The sequence below is a fragment of the Rhinatrema bivittatum genome, chromosome 4, assembly GCF_901001135.1.
Source record: "Rhinatrema bivittatum chromosome 4, aRhiBiv1.1, whole genome shotgun sequence".
NCBI lineage: Eukaryota > Metazoa > Chordata > Amphibia > Gymnophiona > Rhinatrematidae > Rhinatrema > Rhinatrema bivittatum.
This window is the reverse complement of record NC_042618.1, coordinates 22,779,759-22,805,686: the sequence shown is the minus strand read 5'-3', so window position 1 is coordinate 22,805,686 and position 25,928 is coordinate 22,779,759. Positions and strand designations below refer to the sequence as shown.

General features: G+C 44.1%; 1 long non-coding RNA gene across 6 annotated transcripts in view; it reads left to right on the top strand.

The window, feature by feature from the left end:
* Window positions 1-1,260: 1,260 nt before the first annotated feature.
* LOC115089670 overlaps window positions 1,261-25,928 on the top strand; it is a 44,912-nt gene continuing 20,244 nt past the window's right edge. Inside the window, exons 1-4 of one of the 6 annotated variants that reach the window (XR_003856199.1) lie at window positions 1,261-1,417; window positions 1,664-1,722; window positions 15,377-15,468; window positions 17,754-17,866. This is a non-coding gene — a long non-coding RNA (uncharacterized LOC115089670). Of the gene's footprint in view, window positions 1,418-1,663; window positions 1,723-15,376; window positions 15,490-17,753; window positions 17,867-25,928 lie in introns of all 6 variants that reach the window. The other 5 variants (XR_003856197.1, XR_003856198.1, XR_003856196.1 and 2 more) reach the window with 5 other exon arrangements.

The following is a 25,928-nucleotide window of genomic DNA, read 5'->3' as shown; positions in this document are numbered from 1 at the left end:
GTTATTTACTCTTTCAGATAATAGGACTGGGGTGTACTCCATGAAGTTAGCAAATAGCACATTTAAAAGAAATCTGAGAAAATTATTTTTCACTCAATACACAATTAAGCACTGGACTTTGTTGCTGGAGAATGTGGGTTTGGATAAGTTCCTGGAGGAGAAGTCCATAAACTGTTATTCATCAAGCTGACATATGAAATAGCCACCATTATTGGCATTAGTAGCATGGGATCTATTTAATGTTTAGGTACTTGTAACCTGGATTGGCTACTGTTAGAAACAGGATGCAAAAGATATAGAGAAGAGTAGCCAAAATCATAAAGGAAATGGAATGGCAAGGCTAAAGAGGTTAGGACTCTTCAGCTTGGAGAAGTGTTGGCTGAGGGGAGCTATGATAGAAGACTATAAAACAATGTGTGGAACAGACCAGGTAAATATGAATTAGTTATTTACTCTGTCAAATAATACAAAAACTAGGGGACCTCATGAAGTTAGTAAATAGCACATTTAAAACAAATTGGAGAAAATTATTTTTCATTCAATGTACAATTAAGCTCTGGAATTAATTGCTGGAGGATGTGGTAAAGGCAGTTAATATAGTTGGCTTTAAAAAAGGCTTGGACAAGTTCTTGGAGAAGTCTATAAACTGTTATTAAGCAGAGCTACTGTTTGAGATCTTTTTGGGTATGTGTGACCTGCATTGCCCACTTGCAAACAGAATAGTGGGCTTGATGAACCCTTGGTCTGACCCTGTATGGCAGTTCTTGTATTCTCTCAGGCCCTCGCTCACAGAGCTAAAGATGGGATGTTTTAATTTGTGAAAAGTTCAGGTCCGACATTTCTCCTCCTCCTCCCTTTTTCTTGGGCCTTTAAAAAGTATCACAATCGACGGTAAAAAAAAAAAAAAAAAAGCCTCCATCCTCTTGCAAGTTTCTTTTCTTTTGCCCTGCAAACTCCCCCACCCCTCCCTCGCACTGATGCCTGCGAAAACTTCAGCCAGCCCTCAGAGTTGCCCAACAAGGGCTTGCTGTTCTGTGCTCTGGGCCAGGAGGGCTGCTTTTCGGCTGAGACTGAGAGCCGTGAGATGCGCACATACAATTACCGTTAAGCGCATAGTCAAAGCCAGGAGGATTGGGACCTAAACAACGCGAGCTCGGACATCCACGCTCCCTCCGGAATGCCGAGTGGAGGAGGGCTAGTGACCAATCAGAGGCAGCCTTCCAGCCAGCCAACGGGAGGATGCGAAAGAGGTCTGCACGGAAGTGGCGCAACCTCCTGCTTGCGCGCGCGCTCGCTCGCTCGCTCGTTCTTTTCTTTGTGCTCGATTGCGGGGAGAGGAGGAAGCGCAGGGCCCGGCCGAGGGCAATCCGGAGCCATCCTCCCGCATTTCCGGAGTTTAGCGGAGGCTGGACGATGGGTACGGAACGTTACTATGGGATATCGGTGCTTTTGCCTGGCTGCGGGAGGGGCTCATTAGCGGCTCATTTGGCCACTCTGGGAGGTGCAGCGGCCAGACCATGCTGTTGCTTGCTGGGAAGGGGGATTGCTATTGTTCGTGAAGTCGCTTCTAAATTCTTCCCACGGTATTTTGTAGTTTACAGTTTTGGCTTGGGGAAAAAAAATCTCTTTAACCTGGCTGTTTTTAATCTTTTGTCTTCTTTAGGATCTATGGGCATCGTAAGTTTTAGAAAAACGTACAGCTTGGGATGTCAAACCGTGCAAGTAAGTAGCATGCTACATATAGAACAAGAACTATATAACATATGTCTGCGTCTTTTCTAAAGGACTTTGATGCATTATTGTTAGTGCGTTCCCTATCTGGGAAGTGAATCAAGATTTTATAGAGGGTAATTTTATAAATGTGCTCATTTGTGGGGTAAATTCTACATTTTTACGTAGACTTTACCCCACATTTTCACTCTGAAAATTTCCACCTAAGTGCCCTGGGGAGTGCACAAACTCACCCGCATAAAGTTATGTTTGCTAAATCTAGGGTGTAACTTGGGTAGGTTAACTTAATGCATAAGGAAGAAAACAGCTGCACACATGGCCATATATAATTTTTATGCATGCCCATGTATATGGGCATGCGCAAAAATATATTTTACAACCTGCGTGTATGTGATATGCACAGGTTATAAAATACCCGTAAATACACCCTGCAACATGTGCGCACATGTTTAAAAAGAGACACACAAATACATATTGCACTTATCTAAATAAGTTCTGATTTATATGGCTAAGTAGTAGTACTTATCTGGATAAATCCCAAGTTTTCTAGCTAAGTATCCAGCAAAGCCGCTACATAGCCAGATAAGTCTAAAATGCTCTACTTATCCATCTAAATTGGAACTTATCCAGATAAGTAGTATGCAAATGTGTAGAGATTTTAACTACATAATTTCCGTGCATTTATCTCCCACACATACACATATGTAAATCGGGAGATTTTCTAACCTACATGCAACAATGAAATTACCAGTTTACCAGTTCACCCAGTCCAACTGCAGGTCATCAAGCCTCCTGCCTTTTCAGCCTCAACTCCTCCCATTTAACCCAGGACCCTGCCCCCTACACCCAGTCAGTATTTCACTTTTAAGACATTTACTGTGACTTGCTCCAGATATAGAGAGGGTGGAAATATACATGAGTAAGGTGTTAAATTTACATGCATAAATTGCTTATAAAATAGCAACTTGTATAAATGTTGGTCCCACCCCAGAACGCCTCTTGCCTGTTCTTTTTACACACACAAAGTTAATAGTGTTCCTTTTATGTGTATTTTGAGGTTTATAAGAACATAAGAAATGCTATACTGGGTCAGACCAAGAATCCATAAAAGCCCAGCATCCTGTCTCCAACTGTGGCCAATCCAAGTCACAAGTACCTAGCAAGTACCCAAACATTAAATAAATTACATGCTACTAATACTGGCAACAAGCATTGGTTATTCCCTAGTGATTAATAGCAGTTTTTGGACTTCTTCAGGAACTTATACAAGCATTTTTAAACCCAACTACACTAACTGCTTAACCACATTCTCTGCCAACGAATTGCAGAGCTTAGTTGTGCATTGAGTGAAAAATAATTTTTTCCAATTTGTTTTAAATGTGCTACTTGCTAACTTCATGGCATGCCTTCTAGTTACTTGTATTATCCGAAACAGTAAATAACCGTTTCACATTTACCCGTTCAAGTCCTATCATGATTTTGTAGACCTCTCATATCCCCCTCAGCCGTCTCTTCTCCAAGCTGAACAGCCCTAACCTCTTTACCCTTTCCTCATAGGGGAGATGTTCCATGTCCTTTATTATTTTGGTCACCCTTCTTTGTACTTTCTCCAGTGCAACTATATCTTTTTTGAGATGCGATGACCAGAATTGTACACAGTATTCAAGGGCCATTGAGCTATACAGAGGCATTATGACATCCTCCATTTTATTTGCCATTCCCTTCCTAATAATTTCTAACATTCCCTTTGATTTTTTTGACTGCCACAGCACATCAATTATGATGCCCAGATCTTTTTCCGTGGTGGTTAGTCCTGAAATGGAACCTAGCGTCATGTAGCTACAGCATGGGTTATTTTTATTCAAAAGTACACTTACACAAGTAAAATGCATTTACAAATGTAAAACCCAATTTTAAGCATGTTGTTGAAAATCAGACCTTATATGTGTAAGTCCCAATTCCTTCCCAGTGTGTATTATGTACGAAATTGTGTTATGAGCATGCTTTTATATGCACTGATCCCTCAAGCTATTTTATAAAAAAAAAAAAAAAAAAGATTTTATATGCATAAATCGCTTTGAAAATTCACTCTGAAATGTATCCTTTCCATGTGATAGCATACTGTGGACCATATCCTAGAAGCATAAAAGAAACATTTTGCTTTTAAAATAAACTTGTTAGCCTTTGATTCTTTATTTATTACTGTATGTTCAGTTGCCAGTTGAAGTTTCAGGGAATTGAGAATACGTTGTAATAGTAATGTCGGTAGAAAAAGACCAAATGGTCCATCCAGTCTGCCCAGCAAGTTTCTTATGGTAGTAACTTCCGCCTCATGCAAGCTACTGCCATGTTTCTGTTAAATGTAGTAACAGCCACTCCGTGCAGGTTATCCCCTTGTGTTCTGTTAAGGGTAGTAAAGGAAACTTGGTTCTTACCTGCTAATTTTCATTCCTTAGTACTACAGATCAGTCCATACACCTGGGTTTTGCCTCCCTGCAAGCAGATGGAAACAGAGAAAGTTTTACTGATACTGCTACTTAACCACATGTGCTACCTGCAGTTCCTCAGTAATTAGTCTGTACCCAAGCCAAAAAGAAAAAAACAAGCAACCAAAAATCTAACCAAAACTTTCAAAGCCACAAAACTCTCTTCAACTAATTAATCTTATTTAAACAATCCTGTATTCCATACTATAAAAAACAGAATGAGTGGATGACTCTCCCCCTCTACCAATCAGGCGGGTTCTGGACTGATCTGTGGTACTATAGGAACAAAAATTAGCAGGTAAGAACCAATTTTCCTTACCCTGTACATATCCAGATCTGTCCAGACTCCTGGGATGTACCAAAGCTTCCTACTCAGGGTTGGGACCTGGAGAGTCCCGCTCGCAGAACACATTCGCCAAAAGATGGGAAAACTGTATCCCCCCACATCTAGCCAATAGTGCCTTGCAAAGATATGTAGCGACTTCTAGGTTGCTGCACAGCAAATCTGCATAGAAACTAGTTGAGCCTCCACCCACGAGGCCGCCTGAGAACGCGTACAATGAGCACACAAGCCGTCAGGAACTGGACGACCCTTAGTATTGTAAGTGGCTCCAATAGCTTCCTTAAGCCATCATGCAATAGTAACCTTAGATACCTTCAAACCTCTTTTCGGCCCACTCCACAGAACAAACAGTTGATCTGACCTCCGGAAGTCATTGGTCACTTCGAGATATCTCAATAACGCTCTCCTCACATTTAGCAACTTGAGCTCCCTCACATGAGGAGCGGAGGTGTCCAACTCAGGAAAAGTGGGAAGCTCCACTGTCTGATTCACATGAAACGCAGGCACCACCTTAGGTAAAAAAAAGAAGATACTGCCACAACAACACCCCCCGAGTTCAAAATCTGAAGGCGTGGATCATGGTAAGATAAAGCCTGCAACTCAGAAATTCTTTGAGTCAAACTTATGGTGGAGGAGTAGCCTAGTGGTTAGAGCAGTGGGCTGCAACCCAGAAAAACCAGGGTTCAAATCCCACTGTTGCTCCTTGTGATCTTGGGCAAGTCATTTTCCCTCCATTGCCTCAGGTACAAAATTAGATTGTAAGCCCTATGGGGATAGGGAAATACCTATAGTACCTGAATGTAATCCACTTTGATGAACACTTTGAAGTGCCAGAAAGCGGAATATAAAAATCTAAATTAAAAAAAAATGGCCACCAGGAAAACAACCTTAAGAATCACGTCCTTAAGAGTAGCTCTTCTGAGTGGTTCAAAAGGAGCCTCACATAAACCTCTAAGGACCAGATTAAGATTCCAACTGGCGGATGAAAATTCTTCATCCGCTAAGGAACCGAACCACATCTGGATGAGTCAATAAGGTAGAGCCCTCTATTTTGCTTCGAAAACAATGCAGAGCTGCCACCTCGACCTTAAGCAAGCTCAGAGACAACCCTTTGACCAAACCTTCTTGCAGAAAAGACAAAATGTCAGCTACTGAAGATTTGAGAGGCCGAACCGCATTAGAGCAACACCAGCACTCAAAAACCTTCTATGCGAAAGATTAGTAGATTTCCTCCTGGCCTGTAACAATGTAGCAATGACTGCATCAAGATAACCCTTATTTCTCAATCGCCACCTCTCAAAAGCCATGCCAGTAGACAAAAATGAGTGGCCTGGTCTGAAAGTATGGGACCCTGCCGAAGAAGGTCCGCTAGATGTGACCAAAGTGAATCGGGTCATCCACTGCCATGTTGATCAGATCCGCGAACCACGGGTGACATGGTCACTCCGGAGCCAACAACACTATATTGCCTGCATGCCTCTCTATGTGACCCAGCACCTTGCCCACAAGCAGCCAAGGAGGAAAGAAATAAAACATAACCTCCCGAGGCCAAGGCACTACTAGAGCATCAACGCCCTTGGCCCCGTGCTCTCTTCTCCAACTGAAAAACCAAAATGCCTTGGCATTTTGACGAGTCGCCATTAGATCCATATTGGGGGAGCCCCACCTTTTGTGAATGAGCTGCATTGCGAACTCCAACTCCCACTCACCTGGATCTAATACTCTGCGGCTCAAATAATCCGCTTGAACGTTTTTGACCCTGGTGATGTGTGAAGCCGCTATCCGCTCCAGGTGTTGTTCCACCCAAAGAATCAACTCCTGCACTTCCTGAGCCACTGTTTGACTCCTGGTTCTGCCCTATCGATTTATGTAAGCTACAATCGTCGCATTGTCCAACAGGACCCACAACGAATGACTTCTCACCAACGGCAGAAAAGTGGACCGCTCTGGTCTCTAACCAATTGATAGACCAAGCAGACTCTTGCACAGACCAGCAACCCTGAGCCGACTGCTGCTGACAAACTGCTCCCCAACCAGAGAAACTGGCATCAGCAGTAACCACTACCCACTCCAGAACTTCGAAGTCTATCCCCCGAATGAAATTGGAGCTTAGAAACCACCAGGGCAGACTCTCCCGAGTGACACCCTCGAGTGGCAAAGAAAGATGAAACTCCTCCGAGACCGGGCTCCACCATGCCAAAAGAACCCTCTGCAAGGATCTCATATGAGCAAACGCCCACGGTACAAATTCCAGGATTGAAGTCATAGAGCCCAGAACTTGCAAATAGTCCCAGACCTTGGGCATCAGTAACCTTAACAAGTGACATCTGCCCCTGTAGCTTCCGAACATGCTCCTTCGTGAGAAACACTTTGCCTTCCAGAGTGTCAAACCAAGCACTCAGATACTCCGGGGAATGTGATAGTTGCAGATGACTCTTCACCCAGCCGAGCGACTGAAATACCGACAAACTTCTGAACCGACTGGCAACAAAGAACCTGATAAGCCAGTTGTCCAGATAAGGACGCACCAGTACCCCTTCCTAACGCAAAGTTGCTGCTACCACCACCATCACCTTGGTGAATGTGAGTGGTGCCATGGCCAAACCGAAAGAAGGGCCTACAACTTAAAATGCTGACCCAGAATCATGAACCACAGAAAATGCTGAGAGTCTGACTGAATGGGAATGTGGAGATATGCCTCTGTTAATAAGAGACAGAAATGCCAGAAATTCTCCCTTGCGCACTGCCGCGATCACTGACCTTCCGTATCTCCATACGGAAACGCAGTACCTTGACTGCTGCATTTAACTTTTTCAGATCGAGAATCGGGCGGAAAGTGCCTTCCTTCTTTGGATCACGAAGTAAATGGAATACCTTCCCAGGCCTAGCTCCTTGTGGGGACCCAGAATTACCGCCCCCAGTTTTCGTAGTCAGTCCAACGTCTCTTGAACTGCCATTTGTTTGTCTACGGAACCGCAAGGGGAAACTAGAAACAAGTCTCGGACTGGACGAGCAAATTCTAAAGTGTAGCTGTCTCTTACCACACTGAGAACCCACTGGTCCTGAGTAATCTTGGCCCACTCCACTTAAAACCATGCCAGTCAACCCCCTATAAAAGGAACGATGGAGTGGACCAGCCTCGCCTCATTGTGAGGACTTAACCCGGCTGCGCTATCACCAGCAGCACCCCTGAAAGGTCTCCGGGATCCCCGAAAGGGCTGACGCAGGATTGGCCCTGAAGGGAAAACTGCTTTTGTGGACCTGGCACTGCGCTTGCCGGATGAGATTTCCGAACATCCCAAAAACGAGAACGGACCTAAAAAAATCTTTTATCCTTGGGTTTATTTCCGGCAATCTGAGAACCTTATCACCTAGAGTCTGCATCAACCCCTCCATGTCCTCACCAAACAGGAGCTGTCCTTTAAAAGGAAGTGAACCTAGCTGAGATTTAAAAGATACATCTGCCGACCAGCTACATAACCAAAGCAACCTTCTGGCAGAAACCACAGACATCATAATCCAAGACAACATCCGAACTAGATTGTACAGAGCATCCGCCCTGTAAGCCACTGCCGCTTCAACACGTTCAGCCCTGTCTGCCTCCTCACCTGACTGAGACTTTCCTGCATCTGCTGTACCCAGCGCGGGCTAGCACGCTGCTTAAACCTATTTATTTATTTATTTGAGTTTTATATACTGTTATTCGGTAGAGCCATCATAACGGTTTACAAAGTGAACATTTTTTTCTTACCAGTGTTGAAACATTGTAGCAGTTTGAGCATATACAGAGATAAACATATCAAGTCCAATAAGTCTTCTTAGGTTGGATGAGGAGGATAAACATGTTTGGTTGGAGATTATAGTTGAGAGTTCATTTGATGGTTGGTGTGGTCAGATGACTGAGGGTCAGTGAAGAATTTGCGGAAGAAAAGAGTTTTTAGGTACAAATAGCGCGCAAACTCAGGGCTGAAACTTCCAAAATCCCCTTGAGGTATGCTTCCAGTTTACGATCCTGCACGTCCTTCAATGCCACAGATCCTACCACTGGGATGGTCGTCTTTTTAGTAACTGCCGGTACCGCAGCGTCAACCTTAGGAAGGGAGAAAAGCTGCTTGGGTAATGGGAAGAGTTTTGCCATGGCCCTTCCCACCTTTAACCCTGAATCGGGAATTTCCCACTCCCTCTCCATCAACCTCTTCACAGACTTGTGATAAGGGAAGGCCGTTGGGGGACCCCTCGGCCCATCCAGGAATGGATCCGCCCCTTCCAAATCAGAATCTTCGAGAGGAACTTTAACTCCCAGCACCTGAATAACCTGAGGAATTAAAGGGCCAAGTTCCTCTTTTCTAAAAAGACAGACTACATTCGGGTCATCCCCCTCAGGGGTCGGGATTCCCTCCAGATCATCCCCCCAGACCCTTATCTCCTGCCACCTGATCTTACCAGCAAGTCAATGCCAGCAGGTTCCCCTGTCCTCACTGGGACATCCTCAGAATCCTCCAAGTTGTCTCCACCTGGTCCTGAACCGGAAGGAGGACCCAATAATTTCTGAACAGAGGAAACGCACTTTTTAACCAAACAGTCCTGCTTGGGTCCTCCGATAGCTGGGACCGAGAATCCAAACGAGAATAGGCTGCCTATTGCTTGGCCAGATAAGCCTCATGCAGCGGCAATACAAAGTCAGCTGAAAACGACTTTGAGATTCCAGCCCCAGCAAAAGAGGAACCCGGAAGAGGCAGCATGGGAACCTCTTCCCCCTCCGAGTCTCCCTGATCCTCCCCGGAGCCTGATCATGTCGGAGAAAAACGCAGGGGAACATCCACCACCCCCAATGACGTGGGAATTGCTGAAAGTGAATTCAAAATGGCCCCCCCCCCCCACGCAAATCCAGCAGCAAATCTGGAACAGGAGCGGGAGCCCTCTGTTTCTTTTTAGCGCACACCCAGCCAGAGCACAAGCTGAGCCGCTCGCACAGCATGCCGACCCGTGGCCATCACTGTAGTCGGGGAATCTACCTCAGAGCAGGAAAAACACATGCTCTAACACTCCGGTCAAACAGCTCAGCCGCCAAAGCAAGAGGAGAAAGTCACCTGCACAGGAGAGCTGTGCTGCTGCCTGAGACTTTTTTTTTTTTTTAACTTTATTGAAAACTCTCCCAAGGCTGAAGAAGAAAGTTCAAAAACAGGAACCAAAAATAGAGTGCCTTAGGAGAAATAATTACCCCAAGCCTGCCGCCGCCTAAGCGGCCTCATGAAGGGGAGGGATCTGGACTACCAGATTTACACCCAATGGGCACAAGGAGCGAGCGTACTAAAGGGTCACAAACACCCCCCCCCCCCCCAGCTTGTCCTCAACTAGACGGGGAGGAACCCACCAGGATCCGTAAAACCCTCGGAGGAAGGCTCAAAATAAAAAAAAAAAAATTGCACAGACTGCAGAACTGCTGGTTTGGCACAGTCTACCATCTGCTGGAGACAGAGAAATACTGAGGAGCTGCAGGTGGCACATGCGGTTAAGTAGCAGTATCAGTAAAACTTCCTCTGTCTCCATGTACTGGCAGGGAGGCAAAAGCTGGAAGTCTGGACTGATCTGAGTACGTACAAGGGAACTGCCGTTCCATGTAGGTTATCCCCTATGTGTTACGTTAAGGGTAATAACTGCTTCTCCAATAAGGTTACCCCCATCTGTTCTGTTAAAGGTAGTAACTGCCACTTTGTGCAGGATACCCCTATGTGTTCTGTAACTGCCGATCCATTCAGGATAGCCCCATACCTTCTGTTAAGGGTAGTAACTGCTGCTCCATGCAAGTTACCCCGATGCCTTCTGGTAAAGGTTGTAACCGCCGCTTCGTGCTGGTTACCCCTATGTTTCGGTTATGGGTAGTAACTGCCACTCCATGCCAGCTATCCCCAAGCCTTTTGTTAAGGGTAATATTTACAATTAAAACCAAGCAACTTCAAATCCATTATAAAATTACTGCTAGTAGCATTTTTATGGGGTGATCAGTCGCCTTGATAATTCAGACAATGCTGCTTGAACATGCTTTGCTTTTGGAATTAGCAGTAGAAGCAGTCCTATGCTTTTTCCTTAATGTCTGCATATCAATACGCCAGACCGTAAAAGTCAGGGCCCAACGTTGGCTGATTCCAATTCCCCTTGCTCTCCCTAGCCGAAGCAGAGAGTGATATTGCTGTTGCGTCAAAAGCGTGAAAGCTAATTGGTCAAGGGTAGGAATCCCCATTCCTTCTGTTAAGAGTAGTATCTGCCGCTCCGTGCAGGTAACCCCCATACACTCTAATCTTCATTTCCGACCTCTAGCCTTTAGGGATCCATAGTGTTTATCCCATGCTTTTTTCAATTTATTTACTATTTCGTCCTTGCCACCTCTTCCAGGCATCCATCACCATCTCCCTGAAGAAATGTTTCCTGATGTTGATTCTGAGTCATCCCCCCTGAAGTTTAATTTCGAAAGCCCTAGTTCTACTGTTTGCTTTCCAACAGAAAAGGCTTTTCAGGTATCTGAAGGTCTGCATCATATCTCCCCTGCACCTCCTTTCTTCCAGGGTTTACATATTTAGATCCTTCAGACTCTCATCATAAGTCTTCCGAAACAGATTCCACACCATTCTGGTCGCTTTTCTCTGGATCGCCTCCATCCTTTCCATATCCTTTTTGAGATACAGCCTCCAGAACTGAGCACAGTACTCCAGGTGAGGCCTCACCAAGGACCTGTACAAGGCAATTATCATCTCCTTTTTCTTATTAGTTATTCCTCTCTATGCAGTCCAGCATTCTTCTAGCTTTAGCTATAGCTTTGTCACATTGCTTCACTGCCTTCATATCGCCAGACACTATTACCCCAAGGTCCCTCTCCCAGTCCGTGCGCATTAGTCTTTCACCCCCTATCACATACAGCTCTTTTGGATTACCGCACCCTGAGATGTAGGACTCTGCACTTCTTGGCATTGAATCCCAGCTGCCAAATCTTCAACCACTCTTCAGGCTTTCTTAAATCACTTTTAATTCTCTCTTCACTTTCAGGAGTGGTCCACTCTGTTACAGATCTTAGTATCATCTGCAAATAGACAAACTTTACCTTCTATCCCTTCCTCCGTGTTGCTCACAAAGATATTGAACAGAACTGGTCGAGAAACCCGATCGTTGTGGGACTCCATTTAACACTGTGCTCTCTTCAGAGTAGGTTCCATTTACCATTCTCCTGTCAGTCAACCAGTTTATAATCCACACCACCACCTTGGCGCCTACACCCAAGTTTCTTATTTTATTCACAAGCCTCTTATGCAGGACCGTATCAAAAGCTTTGCTGAAATCCAAGGAGATCACATCGAGCGCTCTTTGTTGATCCAATTCTCTAGTCACCCAATCAAAAAAAATCAATCCTATTTGTCTTACATGACCTTCCCTGGTGAATCCATGCTGCCTTGGGTCCAGCAATCGTCTTGCTTGTAGATAGTTTACTATCCTTTCCTTCATTAGTTTCTCCATTAATTTTCCCACCACCGAGGTGAGGCTAACTGGCCTGTAGTTTTCAGCCTCCTCTCTGCTACTACTGTTGTGAAGCGGGATCATCTCCATTCTTCTCCAATCACGCAGTACCACTCCCATTTCCAGGGATCTATTAAACAGGTCCTTCAGTGAATCCACCAGCACATCTGTGTGCTTCCTCATTATCCTGGGATGCACCTCATCCGACCCCATGGCCTTGTCCACTTTCAGCTTTCCTAGCTCTTCCCATACATTCTCTTCTGTAAATGGAGTTTTGTCTTCCCCACCCCCATCTAAAATCTTGACAACCAGCAATGTTTAATATTTCTGCCATTTCTTCATCTCTCTCTATACATTGCTCCCCATCATCTTTCAATTTCACCATACTACTTTGGGCCTTCTTTCTCTGATGTATCTGAAAAATGTTTTGTCACCTCTCTTTACGTCTTTGGCAATCCTTTCTTCTGCCTGACCTTTTGCTTTCTTGATTTCTTTCTTTGTCTCTCTCAGTTCACCAGATATTCCTCCCTGTTTTCCTCCTTTTGGGATCCTTTATTCTTCTTGAATGCTGTTCTTTTTGCCTTTATTTTTCAGCTAATTCCTTTGAGAACCAGATTGGTTTCTTTTTCCTGTTAATTTTGCTTACTTATCTAACATATAGAATTGTTGCCTTTGTAATTGCTCCTTTTAGTTTGGCCCGCTGTTGTTCCACCTCACCCATTTTCTCCCATCCTTCTTAGTTCTTCCTCCAGGTACATCCCCGTTTTGACAAACGTATTTTTGAAATTCAAAACTTTGGTGTTCGTGTGACTTCTCTGTATCTTATTTGCTATATCAGACCATACCGTCTGATAATCAGTAATGCTCAGGTGGGCCCCTATCCGCACATTAGAGACATTATCCCCATTTGTGAGCACTAGGTTGTGTATCACACCCTCCATTACCATTTGTTTGAGCAGAAGGGATCCTCCAATCCACATCCAGCAGATTAAAAATTTCCAACAAGCAACACTTCTCCCTTCTTTCCCACCTGTGGGATTTCTTTCACCAGCTCTCGATCCAGCTCTTCTGTCTGAGTTGGAGGCCTGTAGACCACACCCTTGTATATGGAGGCACCATCTTTTTTTTTAGGACAGCTCATAATGCTGCTTTCTTCTCCCACATTCCTTGCATTTCAGTTGCTTGGATTTTATAAGCATGGTTAAAGCTGCCCTGCCGTTGATTGATGTCCCTGTGTTAGATTGTGCATGAAAAGGATTTTGATGCACAGTCATTGGATGCCCTCTGACAAATCACAATGCCAAATTTTTTTTTTCCTCAATTATTTTATAGCTTATATTATAACAATATTTGGAATAAAAGAATCCACTAGATGAACATAGCCAATATCCAATAGTAGTCTTAATTCACCATAGAAGCAACATCACAACTCCAACTACCAAGGATTTTATAGGTATGACTGTCATATCTCATTCCCTTATGCGGGATTGGGACCTAATTGATGTATGGAGACTTCACCATCCCTCCAAGCATAACTACACTTTTTACTCCAGGATGCATAAGACATATACAAGGATAGACTATTTCTTAGTGGACAGGGATCTGACCAATAAAACTAAAAGTGCAGAGATACTGCCAATAACATGGTCAGATCATGCGGCCATTTCCCTCACATTATATAAGCTGGGCATCCAGTCTGGAGACAGGTATTGGAGACTCAATGAAAATTTACTCACAGACACTGAGTATTGTACGGCATTCAGAAGTGAAATGGAGGCTTTTTTAAAAGAAAATGATACAGGGGAGATTTCGGCTAACACTCTTTGGGACTGTTTTAAAGCGGTAGCCAGAGGCAAACTAATTGCTCGAGCATCTTATGTCCAGAAACTTAGAAATAAGAGGCGCACAGAGATCATGGTCCAACTTAGTAAATTAGAAATTCGACATAAAAGACAGGGAGGCTCTGATGTAGCAGCCCAATTAGAGCACCTGCGAGAGGAATTGAGAACTATTTCACTGGGAGACATTGCATTCCAGTTGGACAGGGTCAAGCTTGAGACCTTAGGCTCGAACAATGCCCAATAAACTTCAAAAAAAGACTCAAGACTTGGCTTTTCACCCAAGCATACGACTGATTTCGACTTCACTATCACTCTCCCGTCTTGGGCAACACATCATGTATCCTACCACCTAATATCCCCAGAAACAAATACAATCTCCTCCTGCCTAAGACTGACTACTTGTCACTCTACCGATCCTAATCGCTAGTATGTTAGATTTCATTAAGTTAAAATGTTGTTTCTCTTAATGCTTTAAGCAATTTAATCTAATTTATTTAATTATTTATCCCAGTTCTTCTTTTCCTTGTTATATGTAAGACACTTGTGTTATGTCATCCCTAAGTTATATGTAAACCGGAGTGATTGGTAACATTGTTACCAGAACCTCGGTATATAAAAAATGTTAAATAAATAAATAAATATCTCGAGTCACTAACATTCACTCTTTCTGAGTGCACACGGGGCAAGCCAATCTTCTTACAGCCTGATCTCCAATAAAAAAATGGAATAAAGGGTGAGTTCGTTGAAGTTGCAGAAACTACCATCCCCATTTCTTAACACTTGTCATAAATGGCAGATACCGAAACACTGAAGCAGTGTTGTGCGGACCTCTTGCTAACAAGAAGATATGCTTTCGCTTCAGGATAAGAGATTTTTATATGCATAAAAAATATGACCTAAAAAATGTTTACCAAAGTGTGTTTTTTGATTCTGTATGACCTATGAGTATAACGTAAGACACAGACTCTCTGAGAGATTATGCTCTCAGAATGAGTTTCACAGTAAAGTTCAAATCTTTTTATTATTGACATTTTTAAAACAGTAAAACATCCACAGAACAACTTTCACCTAGTTAACTAAAGAGGAATAATAAGATCACATTCACAGCTTTAAACCCTGCCCTCCCCCCCTTGGATTTCCAAGTTAAGTCACAGATGCAGGTACAGAATTCACAGTTGGGTCACACACACAGGTGGATTTCAGCAATCAGTAGGGAAAGTTTTGATTTCTCTTGTCACGGAAAGAAATGGGATGTGTGCCATGCGTACAAAGTGCGGAAGCTGGTGCTGCTGGGAAACCTTGGATATCACACAGGCTAATAAACGCCAAAGGAAGATCCAGCTCTAAACCTCCTTGTGCTGCTTCTGAAACTTGTGCCATTAGAAAAGGGTGAAGATATATTTATATTTATTTCAAATGGCTTGTAAGCATTGAAAGCAGATTTCAGTAGCCTGTAATTTTCTCTACAGAAACCTCCAAGGCTTTGGCCAGATGTTGCAGTTTCCAAGAGATGGCAGCTGGACTTGCCTGGATAAAGCTTCCACGTATCAGGAGATACTGGGTATGGTGCCAGCATTTAAAGGTTATTTACATTTTATGTATTTGAAAGGAGGATTTATTTTTATAGTGGTGTCCCTTTGCTATAACAGATACCCTCCCACAAAGGCGTGCTTGTATACTTGTTTACAGGCGCGTAAGAACAGGAGGGAGAGCAGTGTGAATGAAGCGCTGTACTGGGGCTGCTGTGCTCTGGGGAGTCTGGACACATCTTTATTCAGACATTCATAGTGCAGATGCACTTTAAATCATTTTCATTTATATGATCCTTTCACCAAATGCTTTGCAGGTACTGTGAGATATATAGTGAAATATTAAGGCACATTGCAGGGGGTGGGGAGAGAGGTACCAGAGGAGGACACAGGGGAGATGAAGGAATGGTTGGTGAGTAGCAAACTGTAGGAATTTCAATCAGGTGATGACAGATTTGTCAGAAAAGCAAATAAGAAAAAAGCGAGGGAGGAAAAATGGAATTTCTGTTTTTGTAAAACTATTGCTGGTAACCTCTTTAAAAAAATAAATAAATAAAAAAAACTTCCAAAGAAACTAAGAAATCAAAATGAATAAATAATGGTGAAACATGTACGCGCAGGCAACCTCGACACCCCCAATAACGGAAGTAAAATCCCTAGGCCTCTGCTCAGCATGCCACCTCAGGGCCTGCCCAGAGCCAGGAAGCTGATGCCTTATGCACCCAATGAGAGGAGGCCCTGGGAGATCCACCACAGGCTCAGTCTCGCCCAGGGCCGGGGACTAGCTCTTCAGGGGGCTCCCTGGAGCTAGCAACCCCCAGTAAGACTCCCTCTCAGCCGGAGGCTCCCAGGGAAGCAGCGCCACTCAATGTGGACCCCTCGTCTATTTCTTGGGTGGAACTCTTCAAGGGGATTCACGCCTTTGTCCAAATGCAAACGGATTCCCGGGTGGACCAACCACATACGTCGCAGGAGGACCCTATGCTCCAGGCCCCTCAAGACCTAGGCATAGGCTTTTACCGCCAAGTAGTCCCACCTTCGGGGGTACGGACATCTCAGAAGAAGAAGTCGAACCCCTAGAAGAAGGAGAAGTCCCCCCGGGGACAGAACCCCACCGAACCATGAGACGGTTCTTCACAAGGGAGGAGCTCCCGGATCTGGTCTCCCAATGCTTGGCGGAACTGGCGATTCCGGATTCAGAAACCCAGGGGGATCCCGAGGAGAACCCATTTCTGGAAGGCCTTCGACAGACCTGCCGTCATTTCCCGCTCTTGCGAGCCGCTCAACAGCTAATTGACCTGGAATGGAACACCCCAGAGTCTGCCTTTAAAGGGGGGCGGGCCTTGGCCAGCTTGAACCCCCTGGATCCAGCAACCAAAGACATGCTCGCTTGCCCTAGAGTGGATGCCATGGTCTGCGCAGTCTCCAAGCGCACCACCATTCCGGTAGAGGGAGGAGCAGCACTCAAGGACACGCATGACCAGCGGCTAGAAGCCATGCTTAAACAGTCATTTGACGTGGCCGCTATGTCTCTTCAGATTGCGGCCTGCTGCACCGTGGTGACATGTGCTTGCTTATCCCAGGCCAGGAACGGCACCCCGGGAGATATCCTGGACCCAGCGCTATCCTTTCTAACGGACGCACAGCGGCCAGAAGGAGTATCATCGGCGGTGGCGGCCAGGAGACAGCTCTGGCTCAGAAATATATAAATATATAAAAAATATGACGTAAAAAATGTTTACCAAAGTGTTTGTTTGATTCTGTGTGACCTATGAGTATAACGTAAGACACAGACTCTCTGAGAGATTATGCTCTCAGAATGAGTTTCACAGTAAAGTTCAAATCTTTTTATTATTGTCATTTTTAAAACAGTAAAACATCATCCAAAGAATTCCAGCAACACAGAACAACTTTCACCTAGTTAACTAAAGAGGAATAATAAGAGCACATTCACTGCTTTAAACCCTGCCCTCCCCCCCTTGGATTTCCAAGTTAAGTCACAGATGCAGGTACAGAATTCACAGTTGGGTCACACACACAGTGGATTTCAGCAATCAGTAGGGAAAGTTTTGATTTCTCTTGTCACGGAAAGAAATGGGATGTGTGCCATGCGTACAAAGTGCGGAAGCTGGTGCTGCTGGGAAACCTTGGATATCACACAGGCTAATAAACGCCAAAGGAAGATCCAGCTCTAAACCTCCTTGTGCTGCTTCTGAAACTTGTGCCATTAGAAAAGGGTGAAGATATATTTATATTTATTTCAAATGGCTTGTAAGCATTGAAAGCAGATTTCAGTAGCCTGTAATTTTCTCTACAGAAACCTCCAAGGCTTTGGCCAGATGTTGCAGTTTCCAAGGGATGGCAGCTGGACTTGCCTGGATAAAGTTTCCACGTATCAGGAGATACTGGGTATGGTGCCAGCATTTAAAGGTTATTTACATTTTATGTATTTGAAAGGAGGATTTATTTTTATAGTGGTGTCCCTTTGCTATAACAGATACCCTCCCACAAAGGCGTGCTTGTATACTTGTTTACAGGCGCGTAAGAACAGGAGGGAGAGCAGTGTGAATGAAGCGCTGTACCGGGGCTGCTGTGCTCTGGGGAGTCTGGACACATCTTTATTCAGACATTCATAGTGCAGATGCACTTTAAATCATTTTCATTTATATGATCCTTTCACCAAATGCTTTGCAGTTACTGTGAGATATATAGTGAAGTATTAAGGCACATTGCAGGGGGTGGGGAGAGAGGTACCAGAGGAGGACACAGGGGAGATGAAGGAATGGTTGGTGAGTAGCAAACTGTAGGAATTTGAATCAGGTGATGACAGATTTGTCAGAGAAGCAAATAAGAAAAAAGCGAGGGAGGAAAAATGGAATTAGTTTTACAAAAACAATTGCTCAGAACTTCTTTAAAAAAAAAAATAATAAAAAAAACTTCCAAAGAAACTAAGAAATCAAAATGAATAAATAATGGTGAGGTCCCTTTCTATTAATTATTGCTCTGGCCAGAAGAGAAAGTGTGTTTTGGCCTTCCCTGCAGTCAAGTTTGTCTTTCCAAGTTCTGTTGGAAACTCCAAACTGAATGGAATAGGGGGGGAATTAAAGTTTTGTAGGCCGGGTTTGATGGAGGGTATGACACCCCCCCCCCCCCCCCCCCATACCTCCGATGTCCAGCAGATGCTAAAATGCTGGTTATGGCATGACAAAATGTCTTCCTAGGATCACAGGTGCTGGCATGGAGCGTGCTCTGTGGATGGTGAAGTTTAGACTTTGACGCATCATTATATATCTATAGGAAGCAATGTGAGTCGTACTCTTGAGGCTGGAGCATGGTGCATTTCAGGATTGGACAGAGATCAGGCTGAAAAATAGAGATGAGGAATTTGCACAGATCCAAGATAAATATAGTATTCCTCATTCACAGTTTTATGCATTTTTCCAGGTGCCTGGTGAAATGGGAAACTGAGTGCAGAAGGAAAAAGTAACAGGCAAGATGCAGATAGCAGGAGAGGGGAAAAATTCAGTGTAAAGAAAGGGTGACGAGGTTTTGGACGATTTGACTGGCTTTTGGCAGGAGAAATGAGGGCAAAAGATATAAAAAATTACAGGGGGGGTGGGGGTTGTCACATGTGGTGAGCTTTAGAGGATTTGTGCTTTTGGGGCTCCGGATGCCACCCACCTACATAATTTTATACTTCAATAAATTCCTGAATTTGGTCAAAAAAGCTTAAACCACATTGCACAAGCACCCATGAACAACAAGGAAAATTGGATCTTATCTGCTAATTTTCGTTCATGTAGTAACACAGATCAGTCCAGACTCCTGGGTTTTGCCTCCCTGCCAGCAGATGTAGATAGAGAAAGTTTCACCGACACTGTACATAACCCAGTGTACCACATGCAGTCCCTCAGTATCGACCTGTACCCAAACCAAGATGACAGCAATAACCATACATTTCTAAGCAAACTCCCTCCCCTCCAATGAGTCAGAAGAAGGTGAAGTTGCCCAAAAAGACAATGGAAAACTCATTTGCCAAATTTAACATAAGCGATCAGCATTGAAAACCTCCAACAGCTCTGCACTACATAGAAAGCAACAGTACGAGACTTACCCCCCCCCCCCCCCCCCAGTAAATGGGCGGGTCTCTGGACTGATCTGGGGTACTACAGGAACAAAAATTAGCAGATAAGAACCAATTTTCCTTTCCCTGTACTCTTAAGTCCAGATTCCTGGGATGTACCTAAGCTCCCCTTAACTCGAGTGGAACCTGGAGAGTTCAGCTTGTAGAGCACTCCACCAAAGCACATGGAAGCTGGAGCACTGACATCCAAGCGATAATGCCTAGCAAAATTGTGCAACTACTTCTCAGTAGCTGCCCAGCAAATTTCATGCAGAGACACCTGTTGTGACTCAGCCCAGGAAGTCGCCTGAGAACAAGTCTAGTGCGCCCCTAAACCCCCTGGTAACTGGCGCCCTTTAGAAATGTAAGTCATCTTTGAGGAGGCTAGGGTGGTTGATTTTAGTTTTCACTTTGACCCATTTCTTTATTTTGGCTGCATATATGGAGACGGGGGGAGGGGGGGATAGGGAGAGGGAAAAAATGGAGGATTTATGCTCTGCTACACAGTGCATGCTTAGGTTTTATGTGTTGTGCTTGGGAATACCTTTCTTCTTGTGGTGTTGTATACACTGTTATCATTGCTTTGTTATATCCCTGTTCTTATGTTAGTTGCATTGTGATTTTGACACTGTGAAAGTTTCAATAAAAACTTTAAATGAGAAAAAAAAGAGGCTTCTACGAAAACTAAAAAGTCATGGGATAGGAGGCGATGTCCTTTCGTGGATTACAAACTGGTTAAAAGACAGGAAACAGAGAGTAGGACTAAGTGGTCAATTTTCTCAGTGGAAAAGGGTAAACAGTGGAGTGCCTCAGGGATCTGTACTTGGACCGGTGCTTTTCAATATATATATCAATGATCTGGAAAGGAATACGATGAGTGACGTTATCAAATTTGCGGATGATACAAAATTATTCAGAGTAGTTAAATCACAAGCAGACTGTGATACATTACAGGAGGACCTTGCAAGACTGGAAGATTGGGCATCCAAATGGCAGATGAAATTTAATGTGGACAAGTGCAAGGTGTTGCATATAGGGAAAAATAACCCTAGCTGTAGTTACACGATGTTAGGTTCCATATTAGGAGCTACCAACCAAGAAAGAGATCTAGGCGTCATAGTAGATAATACATTGAAATCGTCAGCTCAGTGTGCTGCAGCAGTCAAAAAAGCAAATAAAATGTTAGGAATTATTAGGAAGGGAATGGTTAATAAAACGGAAAATGTCATAATGCCTCTATATCGCTCCATGGTGAGACCACACCTTGAATACTGTGTACAATTCTGGTCGCCGTATCTCAAAAAAGATATAGTTGCAATGGAGAAGGTACAGAGAAGGGCAACCAAAATGATAAGGGGAATGGAACAGCTCCCCTATGAGGAAAGGCTGAAGAGGTTAGGGCTGTTCAGCTTGGAGAAGAGACGGCTGAGGGGGGATATCATAGAGGTCTTTAAGATCATGAGAGGTCTTGAACGAGTAGATGTGACTCAGTTATTTACACTTTCGAATAATAGAAGGACTAGGGGGCATTCCATGAAGTTAGCAAGTAGCACATTTAAGACTAATCGGAGAAAATTCTTTTTCACTCAACGCACAATAAATCTCTGGAATTTGTTGCCAGAGGATGTGGTTAGTGCAGTTAGTGTAGCTGGGTTCAAAAAAGGTTTGGATAAGTTCTTGGAAGAGAAGTCCATTAACTGCTATTAATCAAGTTTACTTAGGGAATAGTCACTGCTATTAATTGCATCAGTAGCATGGGATCTTCTAGGTGTTTGGGTAATTGCCAGGTTCTTGTGGCCTGGTTTGGCCTCTGTTGGAAACAGGATGCTGGGCTTGATGGACCCTTGGTCTGACCCAGCATGGCAATTTCTTATGTTCTTATGTTCTAACTTGTTTGCTTTTTTCAGCCACTGCACAATTGTAGCCTTAGACACCTTACTTCCCTTCTTTGGACCACTCCACAGTACAAAAAAGTGATCCGATCTACAAAAATCATAAGTGACCTTTAGATACCTCAATAATGTATGCCTCCCATCTAAGAACCTAAGCACCCCCGCGTGAGACATAGAGAAAGAGGAATCCAAATCCAGAAAAACTGGAAGCTCCGCTGTCTAAGATGAAACACCGAGACTACCCCAGGAAGAAAAGAAGGCACCCGAATCTGACATCCATAGGAAGGTATCTCAACATGACATCGCCTGGAAAACTTCTTCTGGCTGAACAGAAAACCACCAAGAAAACCACTTTGAGTCAAGTGTGTGAATCTGGAGGATCTTTGAGTCCCTGGTCTGTCGTTGACGGAGTGCAGCCTCTGCCTATTCAAGCTATAGTTTTGCCTATTTTGGCTTTTCTACAGAAAGGTTCTGGTCAATGGACTGGCCTTTAACTCTCTGATAGACTAGATAGCAACATGGGTTGTCTCTGGGGTAAGGTGAAAGGGTATCCTCTATCCGTACATCCAGATGCTATATGGTTCCTTTGGGGAGTTAAGAACTTGCGTCCTCAGGTGCAGAACATTTGTCCTTCTTGGAATCTGAATCTAGTCCTTAGAGCAGTGGTTTTCAACCGGTGGGTCGCGAAGCACAGGTAAGTGTGCTTCGCACTCGCTGCTCTTCTCCCCCCCCCCCCCCCTTTCACCTCGGCGAGACGAACACTGCTGCCGTTCCTGCCCGGGCTATCAGCACATTCAAGCCCTGAGGGGAACGGCAGCAATGTTTGTGGAAGCCAGCAACAGGAACATGACCTTTTCTTCTTCCCGCCCCTGTGGCCTGGAAGAGGAAGTGTTTACCGGGCACACGGGAAGAAGAAAGGCCTAGCCTGCAGTAAGATGGAAATAACCACTTCGGAATATCCCCTCTATCTCAGTTGTCTCCTCTCAGAAGCAAAGCCACGAGACAGAAGTCATCTGATCCGAAAATATTGAGCCCTGGTGGAAAAGAGTTGACCAATGTCCAAACTTCAGGGTCCGTCTATGGCCATTTTGATCAGATCTGGGAAACATAGTCGATGTGGCCACTCTGGAGTTACCAGGATCATGTTGCCTAGATGTTTCTGTATCCACTGTAATCCCTTGTTGACCAGAGACCACAGAGGGAAGATAAAGAAGAATTCCTCAAGCCCACGGCAGCATCAGAGCTCCAATTCCTTCTGTACTGTTTTCTGTTCAATGGCTGTAAAACTGCAACGCCTTTGTGTTCTCTTTCGTCAGGATACCTCCATCTTCTGTGAATGAGACATATTGCTGCCTCTGATACCTCCCATTCCTTAGGGATCTAACTTTCTCCATCTGAGAAAATCCGCCTGAACATTTTTCACTCTGGAGATGTGAGACGCTGCCAGCTGCTCCAAGTGCTGCTCTGCCCAGAGAATCAACTCCCGGGCCTCTCAAGCCACTGCCTGATTTCTTGATTCTGCCTTGAAGGTTGATACCTCAATAATGTATGCCTCCCATCTAAGAGCCTAAGCACCCCCTTGATTCTGCCTTGAAAGTTGTCACGTTGTCTGATAGGATCTATACTGGATGGCTGTGTAACCTTGGCAGACAGGCAAGCAATGCGAAATGCACTACTCTCATCTCTAACCGATTGATAGACCATGAGGCCTCCTTTTCGACCACTGGCCATGCGCCAGCTGATCTTGCCATATCGCCCTCCATCTGGAGAGGCTTGCATCGGTGGTGACTATTACCTAATTTGGAACCTCTAATTCCATCCCACGCCCAAGACTGGTGCAAGTAAGCCATCATGAAAGACTGTCCCTGGCTTCCCCCTCAAATGGAGGAGGACAATGAAACTCTTCCAATAACAGATCCCAGTGAGAGAGAAGAGCCCCCTACAGAGGCCACATAAGCAAGAACGCCCAAAGCATTCATTCCAATGTCAATGCCATAGAACCCAGGACTTATCAATAGTCCCAGATCCTGGGCACCAAAAGCTCTAGCAGAAGCCTAATCTGACTCTGCAGTTTCAGCAGTTTCTCTCCATGAGAGAAACTATCTCCGCCAGTATGTCAAACTGAGTTCCCAGATACTCCAAAGTTTGAAAGAGGACTAAATGGCTCGTTACTAAGTTCACCACCCATCCTAGAAACCTCATGCACATTGGTACCTTTCATACTGATTGTCGACAAAGGTCCTCTGATTTTGCATGCATGAACCAGTTATCCAGACACGGATGCACCAACACATCCTCTTTTTGCAATGTGGCCGCCCCACCACCATCTCCTTGGTGAAGGTATGTGGAACCATTGCCAGCTGAAGGGAAGAGTTCGAAACTGAAAATGTTCTCTTAGGTCCATGAACCTCAGAATCTGTGGTCTCCAGCTTGATGGCTATGTGCAGATATGCCTCTATCAAGGCATGCAAATGTGTTCTGTAGAAGCATGCCCACCATCCATACATACTTGGCAGGATAAGATGATAGACTTGATGCCGGAGGAGAGATTTAGCAAATGCATAAATAACATAAGTACATAAGAACATGCCATGCTGGATCAGATCAAAGGTCCATCAAGCCCAGCATCCTGTTTCCAACAGTGGCCAATCCAAGTCTCAAGTACCTAAACATTAAATAAATCACAAGCTACTATTACTTATTAATTAGTGGCAGTTTATGGATTTTTCCTCTAGGAACTTATCCAAACCTTTTTTAAGCCCTTTTCACTAACTGCTGTAGCCACATCCTCTGGAGAAAGGAATAGTGAGTGAAGTGACCAGATTTGCAGATGACACAAAATTGTTTTGAGTCATTGAAACAGCAGAAGATTGCAAGTAACTGCAGAAGCACCTTGTGAAACTAGGAGACTGGGCAAATTCTATGTAATGTGGACAAGTGCAAAGTTAATGCATAGGGAAAAATAATCCCAATTACTGGTGCACAATGCAGGGTTCCATTTTAGGAGTATCCACCCAGGAAAAGGACCTCAAAGTCTTTATGGACAATACTTGAAATCTTCGGCCTAGTGTGCGGTAGCAGTTAAAAAGGCAAATAAAATTTTAAGAATTATTTGGCAAAAAAATAGAGAAAAAAGCTGAAAATATCATAATACCTTTGTATTAGATCCATGGTGTGACTACACCTTGAGTATTATGTGCAGATCTGTTTGCCCCCTCTCAAAAAAGACAAAGCAGACATAGAAACCGTACAGAGAAGGGTGACAAAAATGATAAAGGAGATGGAAAAGCTCCTTTATGGAGAAAGGCTAAACAGATTAGAGTTGGAAAAGAGACAACTGAGAAGGGACGTGCTTAAGATTTATAAACTCAAGAGTGTGGTGGAATGGTAAATAGAGAATGGTTATTTACTCTTTTAGGCCACTCTAGGACTAGCGGATACTCTATGAAACTAGCAACCAGCAGATTTAAAACATGATGGGATGTAGCTTTTCATTCGGTGCACAATCAAGCTATGGAATCTATTGCCAGAGGATGTGGTCAAGGCAACTGACATAATGGGGTTCAAAAGAGGACTGGACAGGTTCCTGAAGGAAAAGTCCTTAAACTGTTATTAGCCAGGTAGACTTGGGAAAGCCATCGCTTTGCCCTGAGAGTGATAGACAAGAAATAGATCAGCTATTGGGGATCTGATAGGTACTTATGACCTGGACTCTGGCCACTGTCAGAGATAGGATGCTGGGCTTCATAGACCTTGGACTGACTCAGTATGGCACTTCTTATGTCATAGATTAGAGGTAGAGTTGGAAAATTGGAAACTTGATGACGACTGTGTCAGCATGGAAGGTTTTCTCTGAATTGCTACCTGAGGAGAAATGTAAGGCACTAGCAGAGATGAGTTAGTTGATAAGGCAGTGAAACAGGTGTGATTAGCAGAAGGGGTGTAGGGTTTGAGGGGCAAGGGAGTGAGGAGGTATGTGAGGAGAGAGCAAGAGGGAGAAGAAAATGGAAAAACACATACAACATAACATTTTGTTTGAGATATTTGAATGTATCTGATGTTATGGCAAAAATATGCTATATTTTTCTTTGTATTTAGAGTAGTGCAAAAGATACAGTTGCAATGGAGAAGGAAGAGAGAAGGGCAACCAAAATGATAAAGGGGATGGAACAGCTCCCCTATGAGGAAAGGCTGAAGAGGTTAGGACTTTTCAGCTTGGAGAAGAGACGGCTGAGGGGGGATATGATAGAGGTCTTTAAAATCATGAGAGGTGTAGAACGGGTAAATGTGAATCGGTTATTTACTCTTTCGGATAATAGAAGGACTAGGGGGCATTCCATGAAGTTAGCGTGTAGCACATTTAAAATTAATTGGAGAAAGTTCTTTTTCACTCAACACACAATTAAACTCTGGAATTTGTTGCCAGAGGATGTGGTTAGTGCAGTTAGTATAGCTGTGTTTAAAAAAGGATTGGATA